Raw genomic sequence first — 17,400 nt, 5'->3', positions numbered from 1 at the left:
ATTTAGATGCAAAATAAAAGAGCAAAAACAAGAATGAACAATTAGGTCACTGATCTGTTTCCCCATCTCAGGGCCCAGGTGTCACCTGGCCAGTCCTCTTCCCACTCTCTCCAGCATGGCCAGAAACTCTAGCAAAGAGGTAGCTCTGCTAAGCATTTGCTTACGAAAGCTTTGGCCTCCTACTCTCTGTGGACAGGGAAGTGGTGGCTCAGGGGTATTTCTGGGACTATGTGGAGTCCCTCTCCTTCCTGAAAGAGATAACATCTTGGTCCAGCCCAGCCAAGCCTGAGGTCTTCTTAGGGCTTATTTGACTTGTTGGGGTTGCTGATGTGATTTGGCCCAATTACCACACTTCCAATACCCATTCTCTCCGATTTTTCTTAGTAATAGAACCTCAGTTTTATTCCAGGTAGCAAGATACCCAGCTGAAAAACTATTATTTCTCAGGCTTCCTTTCACCTAGAGGTCATCAATGATATATAAGCAGAAGTTGGCGTGTGGTCATTTGGGAATATTTCTTAAGGGGAAGATAGATTGATAAATAGATGACACTTGCCATTTTACACTATACTCCACATTTCTGCTTCTTGCCTGGAATGTGGATATGATGGCTGGAGCTCAAGTAGCCATTTTGGACCCTCAAGAATGAATGCCAGATGCTAAGGATAGTGGGTCAGTAGTGCTGGTAGATAACATTTTTTGTATCATGGAGTAGAAGAGAACCCAGGACCTCCCCTCTCCAAGTTCTAGAGGAAAACACACTCATACAGCTTATTACCAATACAAATGGGAAAAAAAATCTGGGTTCACGGAGGGTCATAGCCAGGAGGTGCTGTGGATCTCAGGGGAGGCAGCAGCCTGTAGGAATTAGAGAGGTTTTCGTGGAGGAGGAGGGAACCTTGGACCTGGAAGGGCCATCTGGGGGCAGGAGGCTTTGAGAAGGAGAGGTGCAGAGGAGACAGAGGCCACCCGACTCCAGAGGCTAAGATAACACTTAATGCTAAGGGGACCTCGACCTCTGTGTCCACAGGGAATTGAGCGGGAAGAAATGTCCTCATCTGAAAATACAGCGTTCACAGTCAGATCAGGCCCTGGTGGGAGACCAAGGAATGAGAACTGAGAAACTCTTTGCTTGAGAACATAAGGGAGAACCTCACCCAGGGGTCTGGGCAGCAGGGCCTGGGACCAGCGCATATGGGCCATTTCAGAGGTTAGACAAAAACCCTGTACCTGGTGCCTCTCTAGGGCTATGAGCAAGTTGACCTACCTGCTTCCAATTCCTTGCCTTCCAGCGGGACTTGAAGAAGCCATCCTGAACTTGGGACACTCCGACCTTTGCCTCCGGGCCTGGCTCTGCCACCTCTTCCCCCTGCATTGTTTCTACTCTTCCTCTTCTCAGGTCCACAGACCTCCATGCTCTAGGCTCTCAACAAACTCAGGGACAGTAACACTCAAGGCCCACAGGTTGATGTCTTTCAGCCTAGAGGAGAAAATCTGCCCCAGGGCAACTAGGCTGACTCAGAGGACCCTTCTCCCATGGCCAACTGCTCTGAAAAGCCCTCTTCCTCTCACCTGTCCTTCCCTCCTCCACACCCCGCCCCTAGCCAGGTGATAGAGGGCAGAGAGACATAAACAACCCATGGTTTCCAATTAATATTTAATTGCAACTTGAAATCCTTAATTGCAGCTGAAACGCTATTGCTGGTGAAGGCGTGATGGTGGGGATGGGGGTGGGGGTGACCCAGTTAGAGATGCTTGGCCCCTGCTGGACCGGGAGCACTGAGCCAGCAGAGGAGGGGGTCAGAGGGCAGGCTGAGCCTGGCTGGGTGCTCTGGCCAATTACCCGAGGATGCCGTGGCAGAGCAGTTGTGCCGCCGGCCCTGGGCTGCCCTCTCAGTGGCCAGAGGCAGGCACTTTGGCCTGTCCCCTGGGAAGGGCCATCTGAGAAGTCCCATTTGTCAGTATCTCATTATGACTATAGAGGGTCCTGACAGGACAGGCAGCAGGCTCCACCTGGCCAATTAGAGCCCTCCCCTGGAGCAGGGCCCAGAAGCAGGAGCTTTCTGGAGTAGGAGGGCTTTGAGGGCCCTCACAGGAGACCAGGGCTGATCTCAGGGAGGCTCAGGCCCTGCAGAGGTGGGGTAGGTGACTGATTAGCAATTACAGCCCAAACTGTACTCAGCTGGGAGAGCGGATGCAGTGCCACTTGGATGTAGGCTGACCAACTGTCCTGGTTCGTCTGCAACCGAGGGCTTTCCTGGGCTGTGGGACTGTCAGTGCTAAAAGCAGGACCACCTTAGGTAACTGTGATGAGTTGGTCACACTAGTTGGAAGCAATTAGCACCTATGACACCAGTAGTTTTGGGGAGCAGTAGTTGCCCTGAGGCTCCTTGGTGATGAGATGCCTAACTACAGGGAGAGGGGCCACCCATTCTCCCACCTTGACACCGTGACCTCTAGGGGCCACCATTGTGACCCACAGGGGGTGTCACTTGCATCCTTGGCTACACTCACTTGTGCATTCTGTCCAGCCATCTATATGGCATCCACTTGGAGGGGGAGACAGACGTGAGCTCAGGCCCCCCCGCCCCATAGGCAGCCCCAGATTTATCTGGAGTGAGGCATGTACCTGGTCTGAGCCTCAGTTTCCCCATCTGATTTCCCAGGGAGTGGCCTGGACCAGGTAGGGGTGTGGCCAGGTGAGGAGCTCCAGGCCAGGAGGGAGCGGTGGATGGACACTGTGGGACCCAGAAGGCTGTCATGCGGGAGAGACCCCTCCCCCCAGCCCGTGATGGGGGGCCAGAGTGTCCAGCGAAGGAAGTGGCTCCGAGGTCACCTGCCCCTCTGCTTGCCGCCCCCTCCAGGGCTGCATTTGCAAACTCTTCAGCGAAAGCAGCTGGTTCTCCATAGGAGCTATTACCTGAGACCTGACAGCTAAAGACAACAGAAAGCCTGCAAGTTGGCTTCCCTCCTTGGGCTTGCCTGGAAGCTGGCTTGAGGCTGCCAGGCAGGAGTGGGGGCTGGGCAGGGTGGAGGCAGAGCCTGGCTGCAGTGGGGGCTGGGGAGGGGCTGGGCTCAGGATAGCAGCTGGGGTAGCGGCAAGGACTAGAGGGGTGGGAGGATGGGTTTTTTTTGGAGAATTGGGGGAGGGTCCCACAGGCAAGCGTCGCCTGGTAACCCAACTCCAGCTCACTTTCTTTCACTCATTCATTCATTGGCTCATTCATTTTACAGAGTCTTACTGAGCAGCTGCTACTTGCAGGCCCAATCCCTGGTGCTGGGGGATCTCAGGAGGGAAGAGAGCAAAGCCAGAATACCTGCCTTGAAGCACCCTTTCTCCAGACAAAAATCTCCCCTGCAGTGTGGTTCCCAGACTGCATGCCCCCCACCACATCCAGGCTCCTTCCCCAGCAGCACCCCTAACTTCTCCCTCTCCAGTCCAGGTCTGCAGTAAGACAGATGCAGTGGCCCAGGGTTTGGACCCAGCCAAGAGACGAAGGGCTTTGGAGCCTGAGGAGGAAGACAGGGCCTGCCCGTCCCTGGATGTCATTCTCTGGATCTTCCTGGCCCTGAATGAGTCCCAGTGTGACTAAAGCTGCTTCACCTTCAGCAGGAGCCCCCACCCCAGGGCTTACCAGGCAACCCAACTATCCAGGAACCCCTCTGGGGTGCCTCAAACGCCACAGTCTGTGATGTTAAAACTGACCTGTTCTGGTCCCATCCCTTCAGGCTGTCCCTGGGAGTCCATGGGGCTCAAGGGACCGGTGAAGCAATCAAATACACATTCACGATGAAGTCCTCGACCAGGCGCGCGCGGCGTCTTCACGGGCCTCCAACGCCCTGCCCTTGAGGAGCCTTGAGAAAGTGGGGAGAGGGGCTGGGGTCCTCACAGCAGTGCCATTTGAACACTACCTGAGTATCACTGGACACCTGTGATACGCCAGATGCGATCCTTTGTGCTTTACGTGGATTACAGATTTACCGCTCGTGAGAACTCTGCAGAGTAGATACTGTCCTACCCCCATTTTACGGATGAGGATGCTGAGATGCAGGGAGGTTCCCTAACGTGCTTACGATCATCAGGTTAGGGGTGGGGAGGTTGCATGCAAGCCCCAGGGGTCTTCCTTCTGAGCCCAGGCTCCTAAGGCCCATCCTGTGCTCTTCCGAAAGGCAGAGAAGGAGCAGCTGGGCAAGGAAGGGTATGACAGGTGAGGAAGAAAGCCTGTCGGCTCCTCAGTGCTCGGAGCACAGGGCTGCCATGGCTGGGGTCCTCAGCAAAGGCCCCTGCTGGAGGACACTCTCCAGGGCACACCTTGAGCAGACCCGCCTGCCACCGGCTCCATGTTCAGGGCCCAGCACAGCCTCTGCTCTTGGAAGGCTGCACATGGCTCTGCCCCTGGCCCCTTCCAGGATGTGCAGTTTGCTCAGAGGTGAAGAGCAAGGGGATTCTCAGGAAGAGGAGTGTGAGCTAAGGCCTGGTGGTGAAGGTGCCCGGTGGGCATTCCGGAAGGAAGGGAACGCCTGACCTGGTGCTGAGGGGGAGGGGTGCCGAGGACCCACAGGCCAGGGTCAAACTGAACTGGTCTGGCTGAGGCCAAGGGAGATGCTGGCAGTCGTGCCACCAAGTCAGCCGAGAGGTGACCTCTGCTTGGCCTCACTCTGGCCCATAGACCTGACAGTCGGGGGAGAGTTGGGCTAGAAGGGCTTTCACAGATCGGGGGCCCAACACAGTTTGTGCTGGGGGGAAACAGGGGGTCTGGGGAGGAAAGGGCAGCTCACTGGCCTCCCCACCGCTCCCTGCTGGTGTGTGGCCCTCCCAGGGGCACAGCAGGCAGGAAATACTGTCTGAGGTTTCAACCATCCAGGAGAAACCCTGAAAAGATAGATCCTCAAGGGAGGCATAAACTGAGGCCTAGAAAGGACAGAGGCGGCCTTCCTGGCCCCTGACTGCCAGCTTTGGCCCCTCACAGGCCAGCCTCCTTCCCAGTCCACACGTTTGCCCAGCAGTGCCCAAGCCAGGAATGACTGCCCTTCCTATCTCTCCAGATCTCCCTTAGGTTGGCTGGACCTTTATCTGTGGTTGGACTCAGCTCCAGGCTCTACTTCCTCCAAGAATTCTCCCAAGATCACCCCCACCTGCTGGCCTCTCACTCTCTTGCGTGGCTCTCAGCCCGAGTCCGCTCCGTGAAATGAATGGGATTGCGTAAAATCGAGATTTCTTCCTCTGTCCTTCCACAGGCCTGTGTTCCTTGCCTTCCACGTCCTGAGCTCCCCAAGGTGATGAGCCCATGACAGGCGGCTCTGCAGCCCTCCCCCTTCCGTCTCCCACAGAGCAATCCTGCAGGAGAGGAGAAGGCCTCCAAGTCCTGGTGTCCAGGGGAAGCCATACCAGGGCCCCATCACACCATCCTGCCTGCGCTTGTCACCCGCATGGGAGGGAGATGACTCCTGCACCTGGAGTGGGTTGACCAAGCTTTAGGCATGAGATTAGTTGTGCCGTAATTGCCACCAGGTCATTCACCCGAAGACCAGCCCCCCCCCCAACCCACCGCACTCCAAGGATCCTCTCAGCATCAGACAAGCACATGAGGTATGAGGCCAGAGTCTTTAACACACCCCTACACCCCAGGGCTCATCTGGCTTCTCTTGCATGCCTCCAGTGACAGGCTGCTTACTACCTGTAGCATCATTCCTTATCCAGCCTGGGTTAGTCAGAATCAGTGTCTCTTTAAGTCAACAGTGTCTGGTGCCAGAGGTTCTGACACCTGGCCCGAAGCTGGGTGAGGGAAACAAAGGCTGGACAACTCATGGTCAGCCACCTAGCTTGGACCAGCCTTTGCTCTCCACCCTGGCTGCCGATTCTGTTGTCTGGGGCTGCATCGCATCTCCTGCTTCCCTCCCTCCCTCCCTCCCTCCGTGGCATCTTTTCCTCCTCCTCCTCCCCCTCTTCTCCCCTCCACTTCCTTGTATCTAAGGATTGCATGAGTCACTTCACTTTGAGCTGCCAGATGTCGAATGCAGTTGGGCTCAGAGGAGAAGCCAGTTTTTTCCCTTTACTCAAAGAGAGTTCAGGCCTAAAGGAAGCCCCCAACACTGTTATCCTGTTGTTTTTTTTTTTTTAATTTTTTTTAACCAGGGTGGGGATGGCTATGTCAGCAAGCACTACATCTCTGGGTTCTGGCTACTGTCGCCTCTGTTTCCAGCTTAGGAAGCCACTTGTCCTCCCACTGGCCCCAAGCAGGCTCCAGGCCAGCTCTGGGCCATCCAAGGCATGCTCAGAGCCGGCCCTGTCCCCTAGTCCCTCGGCATTGCGAGTCTGAGAAGAGCCAGGGCCCAGGGCCCATGCCCGCTCTACCCAGGGAGTTTCCAGCGAGAGCCTCCTATGCACCAGCTCCATGGTGGTGCTGAGGGGGAGACAGGAAAAAATAAAGAAAGCCCTCCTCGCCTTCAAGGAATTGGCAGTCTGTTCAGAGAGACAAAATTCGAACAAACAGTGGTTCATGTTTTTCAGCCTGATCGTGCTTCTCATTTCCACAGGCTCTCATTTCATTCTCGCAGCTCTTCAACACACTGTCATTATACTCACTTGACAGACAGGAAAACTGGGGCTGAGGAGGTTAAGTGATGTGTGCAAGGTCACCAGGGTGGCGATGGTGGCACTAAGCCCCACCCCACGTCCTTTGGGCCCCAAGCCTCACCATCTGTGGTCAGGGTGGACAGGAGGCAGGGGTGGCTGCCGGGAAGAGGGCCCCCTGTCCTCGCTCCCCCAGCTGAGGCTGGGCTCTGCTCCTCTGCCCAGAGGACCTGTCTGTCTCGAGCAATTCTAGAGGGGCTAGGTGGCCAGAGAGCCTGTGTGCTGGGGAGGGTGGAGGTGGGAATGGAGGAGGCTTCCAAGGTGTGACTTCTCTTTTTAAAAAGTTTCTTCTATTTTTTATTTTTTGGGCCATGCCCACGGCATGTGGAAGTTCCCAGGCTGGGGCTCAAACCCAAGCCATAGCAGTGACAACATCAAATCCTTAACCGCGAGGACACCAGGGAACTCCTTCAGTTTGAGTTCCCTTGAAAGCAAAACTTGAGACCAGAACTTGGGGGCCTGGGATATATGTGGGAGGGAGGCTCAGGAAGCAGGAGGGAGGGAATGCAGAGAGAGGGAGGGAAAGCACGCAAAGTCGATACAAAGGAGCATTAGGAGTTCCTGCCGTGGCTCAGCAGGTTCGATCCCTGGCCTCGCTCGTGGGTTAAGGATCCAGCGTTGCTGTGAGCTGTGGTGTAGGTCGCAAACATGGCTCAGATCTGGCATTGCTGTGGCTGTGGCATAGGCTGGTGGCTGTGGCTCTGAATTGACCCCTAGCCTGGGGTCAATAAATAAATAAAGGAGCATGAGCTGAGAAGCTAGGGCACAGGTGGGGCTCTACTCCCTGGGACCTCTTGAACTGTTTGCCAAAAGGCTGGAAGGCTGGAAGAGTTATCCACTGGTTCCCAACCCCTATTGGCCCAGGGCTTGCCCCAGAGGGCTGTTCACTTCTCTGCTCTTCTGGATGGAACTTGATCATGAGCCCAATCAGCTCTTGTGGCATCAGAAAGAAAGGGGAGAGAAGGGCCGCAGGTGTTTGAGGTGGGCGCTGTGCTGGCATAGAACTGTCCTTTCCTAAATGCAGCTGAACCAGAACTGGCTTCTGCTACAGGGGGATTAGGTGCATTTGGTTCGAAGCCACCAAATTCTGGGCATCTCTGCTGCCACAGAAGGCCCTGCCTCAGTGATCTAGAGGGCAAGCTTTATGGAGCAGTTCCTGGCAGGTGCCTAGCTGGGTGCCCTGGCGTGTGGTAGAGAGAGAAGAAAAGACTTAGGAGGGGAGGAAGGACAAAACACTTACATACTCTGAATTCATTTTGCTCACGGTCAGCCTCAGCATTCTCATTTCTCTGTTGGCTGTCTTCTCAAGAATGAGGAGCAGGTCTGATCTGTCTGTCCTCAGCTCCCAGCACAGGCTCTGGCCCAGAAGAGCTGCCCAGGGAACCTGCACTGAAAGAATTAGTGTAGTGATGACCCAGACTAGGCGCTTGGCTGCCAAAGGTTGACTCTGGGCCCCTGGGGCTCAGCTCAGACTGCACTGGGCCTCCAGGGGAGCAAGACACAGAAGGAGAGCCACCCCTTCCTAACTTCCTCAGGTCTCTGGCTCATCAAAGCCCAGGTCCTCTCCTCCTGCCCCACCGATTCTCTTCCCCTTGGTTACTTATCTCTGGAATGAAGTGGTTTCAGGCTGCCAGGTGTTTGGGGGAAAATACCCTGTGAAAGAAAGACACATTCCCTCCATAAACTCGGACTGTGTTTTTGATTGTCTCCCATAAAGGAAGAGATGTATCTTCCAGTTTATGTTTACGATGGTGTAGCTGGAAAAAAAAAATCAATTCTCTCCATCTCTGTTTTTTTTTTTTTTTTTTTCAGCCAAACTTCCCCCAGCAGCCTTTCTGCCAGGCCAAGAGGCTGCTGCCTGGAGCTCAGGGCTAAAGGAGCCAGCCTTGGGCTGGCCATGGGCCTGCTGTCGACGGGCACAGGAAGGGATTCTCATTGCTGCCTGCCTCCGAAGGCAAGTTGGCTCTGGAAGGCAGGGGTTGGCTAGAGAACAGGGCAGCTTGTTTAAGGCTGGCCGGCCAGAAAACAGAGGCTGCCCCCTCCTGCACCAGCCCCCTTCCCCAGGCTCAATGCAGCCTCTGATCGCGGGCAGTGGGGACTTCTCCCTTCCAGCCCCAAGGGCTTCCACCGCCCATGAGAAGCCCTTCTGATTGCACAGAATAAACAGAACATCTCCATCTGTGAGCTTCCTTGCTGGAGCCTCATCCAGGTTGCTTTCTGTCTGCTGCGGCGTCATTTGGAGTCACAGTGGCCTGGTAATTTAGAGCAGAGCTCCGCCATCAGTTGGTTCAAATCCTGCTCCTCCCTTCCTCACGGTCTGACCTTGGGCAAGTTACACTTTCAGAGTCTCAGTTTCGTCCAATGAGGGCTATTTTAAGGGTGAAATTAGACCACCTGATTGAAAACCCTGACTCTGCCCCCCTTTATTTCTCTCCATTGACCCCACCACCATCCCATACTTCATGTTGTTCAATGCTTGACAGGACTCACCCGCACGTAAGCACCAGGGGGGCAGGGGTGCCTGTTTCTTTCTCTTTTTAAAAATTTATTTTTTTAAATTAAAGTTTAGTTGATTTACAACAAGCAGTTCCTGTTTCTTCACTGCCATGTGTCTGGTCCAGAAAAGAGGGTCCGTGGAGCTGGGCGGGGGGACGGGCCTGAGAGCAGGAGGAGCACGTGGCCCTGAGTCTGTGCACAGTCAAGGTTGGCTCTGTCCGCTGGCATTTCTGGAGTCTCTGGTGAGACAATCTGGGCAGGGAAGTGCCATCCAATGCTGGCCATGAAGGTTGTCCATGAGTCTGTCATCAACACTAGTCTGAGAGCCCTGTGGGGACAAGGACTGTGTCTTGCCATCCCAGGGTCTCCAATGTCCTTGCTCATACTGGATGCTTCTAGGGTCTGAACGGCCAGAATCTTACTGCAAGAGGCCAGAGAACTGATGGCTTTGGGCTCTGATGGGGGAAGTTTTAGACCAAACCGACCTTCCAGGTGCTGAGCTGTGGGCGGCTCAGTCTCTCGTGGAGATCAGCCCGGGTGAGCCAGGCCCAAGCTGCCCATACACACACCATAACAGCTCATCCCACAGCCTCGCCCTCTGGCTCTGCTTTGCCAAACAGTGCTCTGACTATGAGAGGGAACAAGGAGACCCCTCTGTTCCTTCCATGTCTGGTAGACGTGGCTTAATTTCCAGAAAGTGACCTTGGGCCAGACCCAACCTCCTTGGGCCTCACTTTTGAGATCTATAGAATGGGCATGGGTGGAGACTGGGAACTGGGGGGTCTGGGGTGAGACACGCCCTCCCCGGAGGCCCCTGGGTTATCAGCCATCACCCCTCACATACCTCGATCTTTCCTCCAACCCTTTCTCACCCTCTATTTTGTCCATTCCCCATAGCATATCTGTGAGAAAGTCACGAGGCGTTATGATGCTCCTTTGGAAGATGAAGAAACTGAGTCCAGGGGCAAAAACCACGGCTGCAGAGTCCTCAGAGCCTGCAACCAGAGAGACCAGGTCTCCTGCCTACAAGGCCAGCCTGGCACCAGCTCCAAGGGTCTCAGCAGCAGGCCTGGGGTCTGCCCCCTGCCTCCTGCCTCCCTCCTGCCCCCCTCCTGCCCCGCTGAGAGGCTGCCCGCTCCTCTCCCCCTGCCTTGAATTGCTTGGAAACAGAGCTGACGGCAGTGGGAACAGCTCAGCCTCTGCTGGTCTCATGACTGGAGGCTTTTGTTTGTTCACAGAGTCATATTTTTACACTCCGGCTTCTGCTAATTTATGCTGCAGACGGAGCTCTCCCTCGCTGAAGATGGAGTTTGGGGGAGAAGGGAGTCAGTTCCTGGGTTTATTTAGTCATCTTGGAGCCTATCAGAAGCCAAGCAGGGAATAAATTAACAATAAAAAAAAGTAATAATAGCCCAGCTCAGTGTTTATTTCCTGGCGGTTCCCTCCTTCAATGGGCCAGCCCTGCTCCCCTAGCGCATCCTCAGTGCGGCCACTGAGGGAAGCTTTGCTGGGAAAATTAAACGGCTTCTCATTTAAGATGGAGCAATCGGACTGTGCTGGTTGCTGCTCAGAACCTTCAGGGCCTCATCCCAGCTTAGCTCCAAGGGGAGAGCTCCCCAACACACACACACACACACACACACACACACACACACACACACACACACACAGCCTACTATAGCTCTCTGTATGACTTGAAGTTCAGGCACAGAGTTGCAACATCCTGTAGGAGATGGGTCTCAACTGGGAGCAATCAGGGAGGGCTTCCTAGAAGAAAGGACCTGTGGATCTGAGAATGGGAGCGAGGAACCTGAGTCTGATTGATTATGGGCCAAAGGCAGGGATGGATACAGCACAGCTTTGAAGGAGAGAAGTGGGGAAGGCCAGTAAGCGGGCCGAGGACCTACTTTGGAAGCCTGTGTTATTGCAAACGTTTCTTGAGATGGACTCTGTTCCTGCAAGTGAGGTTTGGGCCAAAACCATTTTGCACCCATTATGGATAAACCAAGGGCTGGAGCTGAGAGAGGGTGAGAGGAGATTCCCCAACTCCCAAATGCCCCAGTAACATAAGAGAATCCTCTCTTAATTAGTAACTGAGCCCAAAAGGGCCCACATACAGCCTATTAAAATGAAGCTCAAGAAGCAAGATCCCCGGTGGCTCAGCAGATTAAGGATATAGCATTGTTACTGCTGTGGTGTGGGTTTGAACCCTGGCCCAGGAACTTTTGCATGCTGTGGGCACAGCCAAAAAAAAAAAAAAAAAAAAAAAAAAAAAGACGAAACTCAGGAATACAGGGTCATAGAACATGGAGGACGGGTAAACCGGTCCTGTACTCAGTGCTGGCACATGGCAGATCTTAACACATGTTAGTTACAGGCTCTCCCTTTACCTCTTGGGGCATATGTGACTGCCTTGTCACCCTCCATGCCCACCAGGGCCATTCTTTCTGGGTACCTGAATCCAGAAATGTGTGGATTTCATCCACCCATCTTCCCAGCCACCAGTCTCCCGTGCATCATCTACCCCTTCACTCATTCTACCCACCCAGCTACCCGTCAAACACCATCCATTTCCCCAGCCAGATACCTACACAAGGGGGAGGCAGATAGCGGAGCACAGCAAAGACTCCTCACTAGCAATCAGTGGCAGCCTGGAGGCTTCTCAGGGTGGCATTACCAAGGGCCTGGCTGCCAGCCTTGGAGCCATGGGACTCTGCTTTGGTGAGCAGAGTGCTAAGGAGATTCATCTCTCTCTGACAGACTTATATTTACCCAGCTCACGGGGACTGATATTTATATATACACCCGGATGCCAATTTATTAATTTATAATAAGAAATGCTACTCAAGTGGAGCGGATGTTTGCCTTGGCAGAAGAGAGTCTCTCCCAGTAGGCAAGTAACAGGAGAAGTAAAATTATCATAAATACTGCTGGGGAGTTCCCATTGTGGCCCAACGGGTTAAGGACCCAACATTGTCTCTGTGAGGACGCAGGTTTGATCCCTGGCCTTGCTCAGTGGGTTAAGAATCCAGCATTCTACAAGCCACAGGATAGGTCACAGATGCAGCTCGGATCCGGTGTTGCCTGTGGCTGTGGCATAGGCTGGCAGCTGGAGCTCTGATTCGACTTCTAGCCTGAGAACTTCCATATGCCTCAGGTGCAGCCCTAAAAAGACAAAAAAAAAAAGCTGGGTTGGTAACTTATAACGAGAAATGGAACTTCAGAGGGGTCTGGGCACTCATTAAACTCCCAGGTCCAAATCTTCTCTCTCTGAAAGCAAGTTACAAAAGAAGATGATCAGAAGTCCCCTTGGGGAACCTGAATTAGAGGCAGTGGGGTGGCTGTGGGATTTGCTGAAGGCCTGATGCTGCTGCCCTACCCTGGCCCCAATCTGTCTTAAGCACCCTCTACCCCAGGGCTCAGCAAACTACTGCCCGTAGCCCAAGTACTGCTTGTCTATGTGGCCAGCGAGCTAAGAACGAATCTGACATTTCTACATGATTGAAAATCAAAAGATGAATTATATTTCGTGACACGTGAAAATTATATAATATTCAAATTCCAGCACCTCCAATACAAAGTTTTAATGAAACACAGCCTGTGTATTCATGACCTATGCTCTACGGCAGCTTCCGAGTTACAACCACAGAGTTGAGTAGTTGCAGCAGAGACTGTGTAGTCGGCAAAGCCTGCTGATTCTTTACAGAAGTTTGTGACCTGGGCTCTAGGCCAATCCTTCACCTTTCTGTGGCCACCCTCCAGGCCTGTTGACCTGAGATGGTTCAGAGAGCCCTTGGATCATGGAAGCTGTCCAAGTGACCAGTCAGGAACTTTTAGGTCATCTCCTGGTTCCCACGTACACAATGGCATGTCAGAACCACCTTGCAAGGCTATCGGCCCAGACCTCATGGGCTCATCAGCGCCTCCATGCACAGACAATGAGGAACACTTGTCATCCTTCCATTCGCCAACTTTCTACTCACCTGCTCACCCCCAGCCTCCCACTCTTCATGCCTTCATTTACCTGGCCAGCGTCATTGGTCCACCCATGGTGGGACCTGCCCTTCCATGCCTTGGGCCTCTGCCCATCCATCCACTTAGCCTCTGGCCTAATCAGGTGGGGTGTAAGGTGCACATGTGAGCGTGCGTGCGTGCGTGCGTGTGTGTGTGTGTATGTGTATAATGGTAATGGTAATGGCTTTACAACTCAACAAACCCCCAGCTATGTTTGAGATTTTAACCAGAGGTTAAAGCTAGTGATAACGTCATGGTCCCTGCAGACGGGGGCTCAGAGACCCTGAGCTGGGACTGTCTCCGGTGAGAATTTTCTCTTATTGAGAACAGACAGCACAACTTCGACCCCGTGGTCTTCCCTCTGCTTCAAGGCTGTGAAGTATGGTCTGGAGTTCGCACAAGGCAGCGGTGTGGGAGAGAGAGGGCAAAAAAGGAAAGAGGCAGAGAGGGAGGGGAGAGCGAGCAGAGACAGAACCAGAAGGATGAGGAGGAGGAGGAGGAGGAGGGCGGGCGGGGAGGAGAGGATGCACGCCCTGGGGGAAGCTTCAGAGGCAGTGGCTTGGGGCCCATTGATTCATTCTTCAGGGCTCCTTTGTCCTGTGTCTGGTTGGTGTGGGCGAGCTTGTCTGGGAGCGCCCAGGGGCGGTGTGGGCACAGCTGGGCACTCAGGCAGCCAGTGCCCTGGGCACTGCCGCCCACATCCTGCCTGCCCAGCTGGGGACTTGGGTTCCTGCCTCTCCCAGAGGGGCTGGGGAGGATCTGTGCAGGATTCAGCCTGAGTTTTAGGGTCACTCAGGATGACAGGTCCCTCAGAGATGGGGGGAAGGGGGAGCTGCCTGCAGTCGGCCAGGCCTGTCCCGCAGAAGCCAGCTCCGATCTGACACCACTGGCTCACCAGACCCGGGGCTGGGTAGTGCAGACCACACAGAGTGGGAGCTGAGTGCCAGTGTCTGAGACCCCAGCTTTGGGCTCTGTTCTCTGCCCCAAAGTGCTGGGAAGAAACACGTGGTCTCACTCCCAGACATCCAGAGGCCATGGGCAGAAGGCTGCAGTTGAACAAATACAGCAGAAGGGATAATCTGTATAACAAAATGTCAACTCAAAGGTACAATTATTGCCTTTCCTGCTACTGGCCCAGATCTCTAAAGCTGGAGGCATCTGCCTTTGCATTTTATGGTTAAAGAAGCCAAGGCCCCAGGTGACAAAGAGCTAAGTGGCGTGTCCAGTGTGGACCTCAGGCCTCTAGACCTTGAGTCCAGAACTTCGGTCTGGAGGGAGTCAGCATCATATACTGGTGATGACCTTGGGCTCTGATGTCAAGGCCCACCTCCTCCCCCAGACAGTGGGAGACTCAACGTCCTTTACACGATGGGATGCTGGATGAGAACGGAGCTCACAGGCTGTTTTGAGGAATAAAAGAGGCACTCTTTGCAAAGGGGCCCTTAGTAGGTGGCCAATGAGTGCTCAGTTTTAAAGAGTACCTACATGTGCCAGGGTTAGAGAACTGAAAAAAAAAAAAAATCCTCAAGGAAACTCCAGTTTGGTGGGGAAGACATGCAGACGTGCCATTTGGAGGAACCAGCCCCCCCCCCACAGTGCAGGGTGTGGATGCTGTGGGTGAGGAGGGCAGGGCACCAGCCGGCTTCCCAGAGGGGGCAGGCCACGGATCCCTGAAGGCAGAGCTATTTATCAGGTGGGCAAGGAGAAGGGTGAACATTCCATGCAGAGGGCACAGCACGGGCAAAGGCAGAGATGTGTGAGGCCCTCCGGGGAGTGAGGCTGTTCACAGAGAGGCCGCCCTGCCAACTAAGCATCCCCTGTGGGTCTCCCATGGCCCCAGGCTCCTCATCACCCTCCCTCCGGCGTGAGCTCTGGGAAAGCGAACCAGCTTCATATTTGCTGAAGCCAAACATCGTGTTGCTTCAGCCAATTTTCTGATGGGAAAAGGAATTCTGTAACGAGGCCCCAAGTTAAAGAGACTTGGTGTTTGGAATTATCCAGCCGCACTCTTTGTCAGGAGGGATAGACATGGATATAAGGATAAAGGGGATTCGCCCAGATATGGGTGCCAGGAGCCTCCTCCACTGTCTCCCCCTCCAGGAAGCCTCCCCAGCTTTTACCCTCACAGGCACACACATACTGTCACAGGCTATTCACATTTGCCTCTGAGCACTCCTCTCCGGGCCCAGTCACACACACCCAACTCATAGCGCATGAGACTCGAAGACTATTGCCACGAGCCATTGTTGCTACACACACACACACACACACACGCACACACACACGCACACGCACAAACAAACGTGCCGGGCTGTTCAGGGTGTTTCTCTAAGCCATTGCTGCTTCTCATAACCTCCCAGATGCTGGGGAACAGAAAGACTGGGGAGTCCTGGACCCAAGACTGACCTCAGCCTGCTAGTTGCCATTGTCTGCACCCCCCAGGGTGGGAGGGCATGCAAATGTCCCTCCCCACCTCAGGCCATTTGCTGAGCTGGGAAGCACTGGTAGGCACCCATTCTGGTCCTGACTCACTCAGAGTCAGGTGGGGAGCCCTGGTCCCCTCTGAGGCCAGAGCCCAGGGGAGGCCCTGTGGGAGGCAGTAGAATCCAGTGCAACTGGTTCAGAAGGGCCCAAAGACTAAATAATGTTGCTGTCAGGCTCCTTGGAGACGTAATTGGGTCCGATGGTCCTTGACTGATCTGCATTTGTCTTCCTTAAACCTCTGTCGTGCTGCCCTCTGCCTGCCCAGCCCTGGGCACCCCAGCTCTGAGACAGACTCGGGAGCGGGAGGGGGGACAAAGGCGGGGGCAAGGGCGGAGACCCAGTTCCAGAGCCAGGGCAAGACCTTGCATCAGATACAGGGACCTAGACTGCTCCAGTTTCCAGCATTCAGTTTGGAAAGTCTGGACTCTGCCTCTGTGCATCTTGCTGCCTCTCCATCTCTCCCAGTCTCAGAGATCTCTGCTGGTGGTGCAGGTGTCCCTGCTCTGGGGCCAGAACAGAGTGGCGTACTCAGAACCTGTCACCTCCCAGAGCAGGCGGTGCCCAGGCTGCTAAGATGTGCCGGCTATTTTTATGGGTGAAGGTGTGATGTCACAGGTACAGGGGCTTCCTGCTTCCCCCCCTCCACCGGTGGGGCAGGTGGCAGCCGTGCTTGCTTAGCTCCAGTGGCCTCCATCTGTGCTGCTCTCCGGGGTCACTAATAGCTTCTTCTCCCTTTTGCTGGCCTGTCCTGCAGGGGAGGGGGGTCCAAGCATTTCCTGACACCCTCAAGTACCTAGATCAGCTAGGGTGCCCTGGGGATAGAGTGCACCGCAAGAAGGGCGCCTGGACCAGCTGGGAAGGTGAGTCTTTCCCACAGACGCCCAGCCCTGAGAGCCACAGGGAGAGGAGTGTCCATAGCCGTTCAGTGGCCTGGGGAGCCTTAGGATGGGGAGGATTTGGAGAAGAGGAGGGGCACCCTAGGTGGTGGGTGGTGCAAACCTAGGTGCCAGGATGATAGCTAACACCTCCCGACAGCTTATAGGTGCTGGGCTTTGCTCCAAGGGCTTTTACATGGCTGCGTTTACTTAGCGCTCACAACAACTAAGACACAGAGAAGTTAAGTAACTTGCTCAAGGTCACATAGCTAGCAAATGGCAAGGCTGGGATTTGAAGTCAGACAGTCTAGTTCCAGAGACCACACTCGTAACTGCTCTGCTCTGCAGTGTGTGAAGTTCCTTGAGTGGAGGGAGGGTTTGGGCAGAAGGAGTTTGGGCAGGAGGAGCAGAAGCGTGGGGGAGGAGTTGTTAAGGAATTTAGATGCCAAAGAGAGGGTGGAGAGCTGATCTGAGAGGTAACAAGGAAGGAAGAGAAGGGACAGCCTCTGATGTCACCTGTACCCCTTTCTCATCTATGCCCCCCCCCACTCAGAGGAGGCGGGGGTGTTGCAGGTGATCTAAGATGCTTGCTTGGTTTGCCCCATCCATCTATCTGCTTCTCAGGGAGCTGCCAATCACAGAACCCCACCCCCAGAACTCCCACCTTCTATCCATCCTCCCACCCAAAGGGCCAAGTGCATGACCAAAGCCTGGCCACGCTGCATCCTTCCCTGGGATTTGAAAATTTAGAACCCAAGGAAGAGAGCTCCTTCTTTTCTGCAGAGAGCTCTCTGCACAGGGAACCCTGAAAGCAGCCCATGAGCAAGCTTCCAGCGGTAGAGAAGCCTAGCAGGAGAAACAGAAGCCGGCAGCCTCGACCAGCAGAGAGGAGAGGCC

At 54.4% G+C, this 17,400-nt stretch overlaps 2 long non-coding RNA genes across 3 annotated transcripts in view; both read right to left on the bottom strand.

Moving 5' to 3' along the window:
- Positions 1-1,536, bottom strand: part of LOC102167130 (uncharacterized) — a 36,173-nt gene extending 34,637 nt beyond the window's left edge. The window contains exon 1 of the long non-coding RNA XR_014810569.1: positions 1,268-1,536. This is a non-coding gene — a long non-coding RNA (uncharacterized LOC102167130). The remainder of the gene's footprint in view (positions 1-1,267) is intronic.
- Positions 1,537-1,640: 104 nt separating this feature from the next.
- The window catches only part of LOC110261566 (uncharacterized), a 125,569-nt gene continuing 109,809 nt past the window's right edge, over positions 1,641-17,400 (bottom strand). Inside the window, exon 4 of one of the 2 annotated variants that reach the window (XR_014810568.1) lies at positions 1,641-8,018. This is a non-coding gene — a long non-coding RNA (uncharacterized LOC110261566). Of the gene's footprint in view, positions 8,024-17,400 lie in introns of both variants that reach the window. The other variant, XR_002345835.2, reaches the window with a different exon arrangement.

This window comes from Sus scrofa, chromosome 7 (genome assembly GCF_054392235.1).
Source record: "Sus scrofa isolate SSC_HxYL_T2T_F1_AM1 chromosome 7, Sscrofa_HxYL_maternal_Yorkshire_Landrace_v2.0, whole genome shotgun sequence".
Lineage (NCBI taxonomy): Eukaryota > Metazoa > Chordata > Mammalia > Artiodactyla > Suidae > Sus > Sus scrofa.
This window is presented reverse-complemented; position numbering and strand designations above follow the sequence as displayed.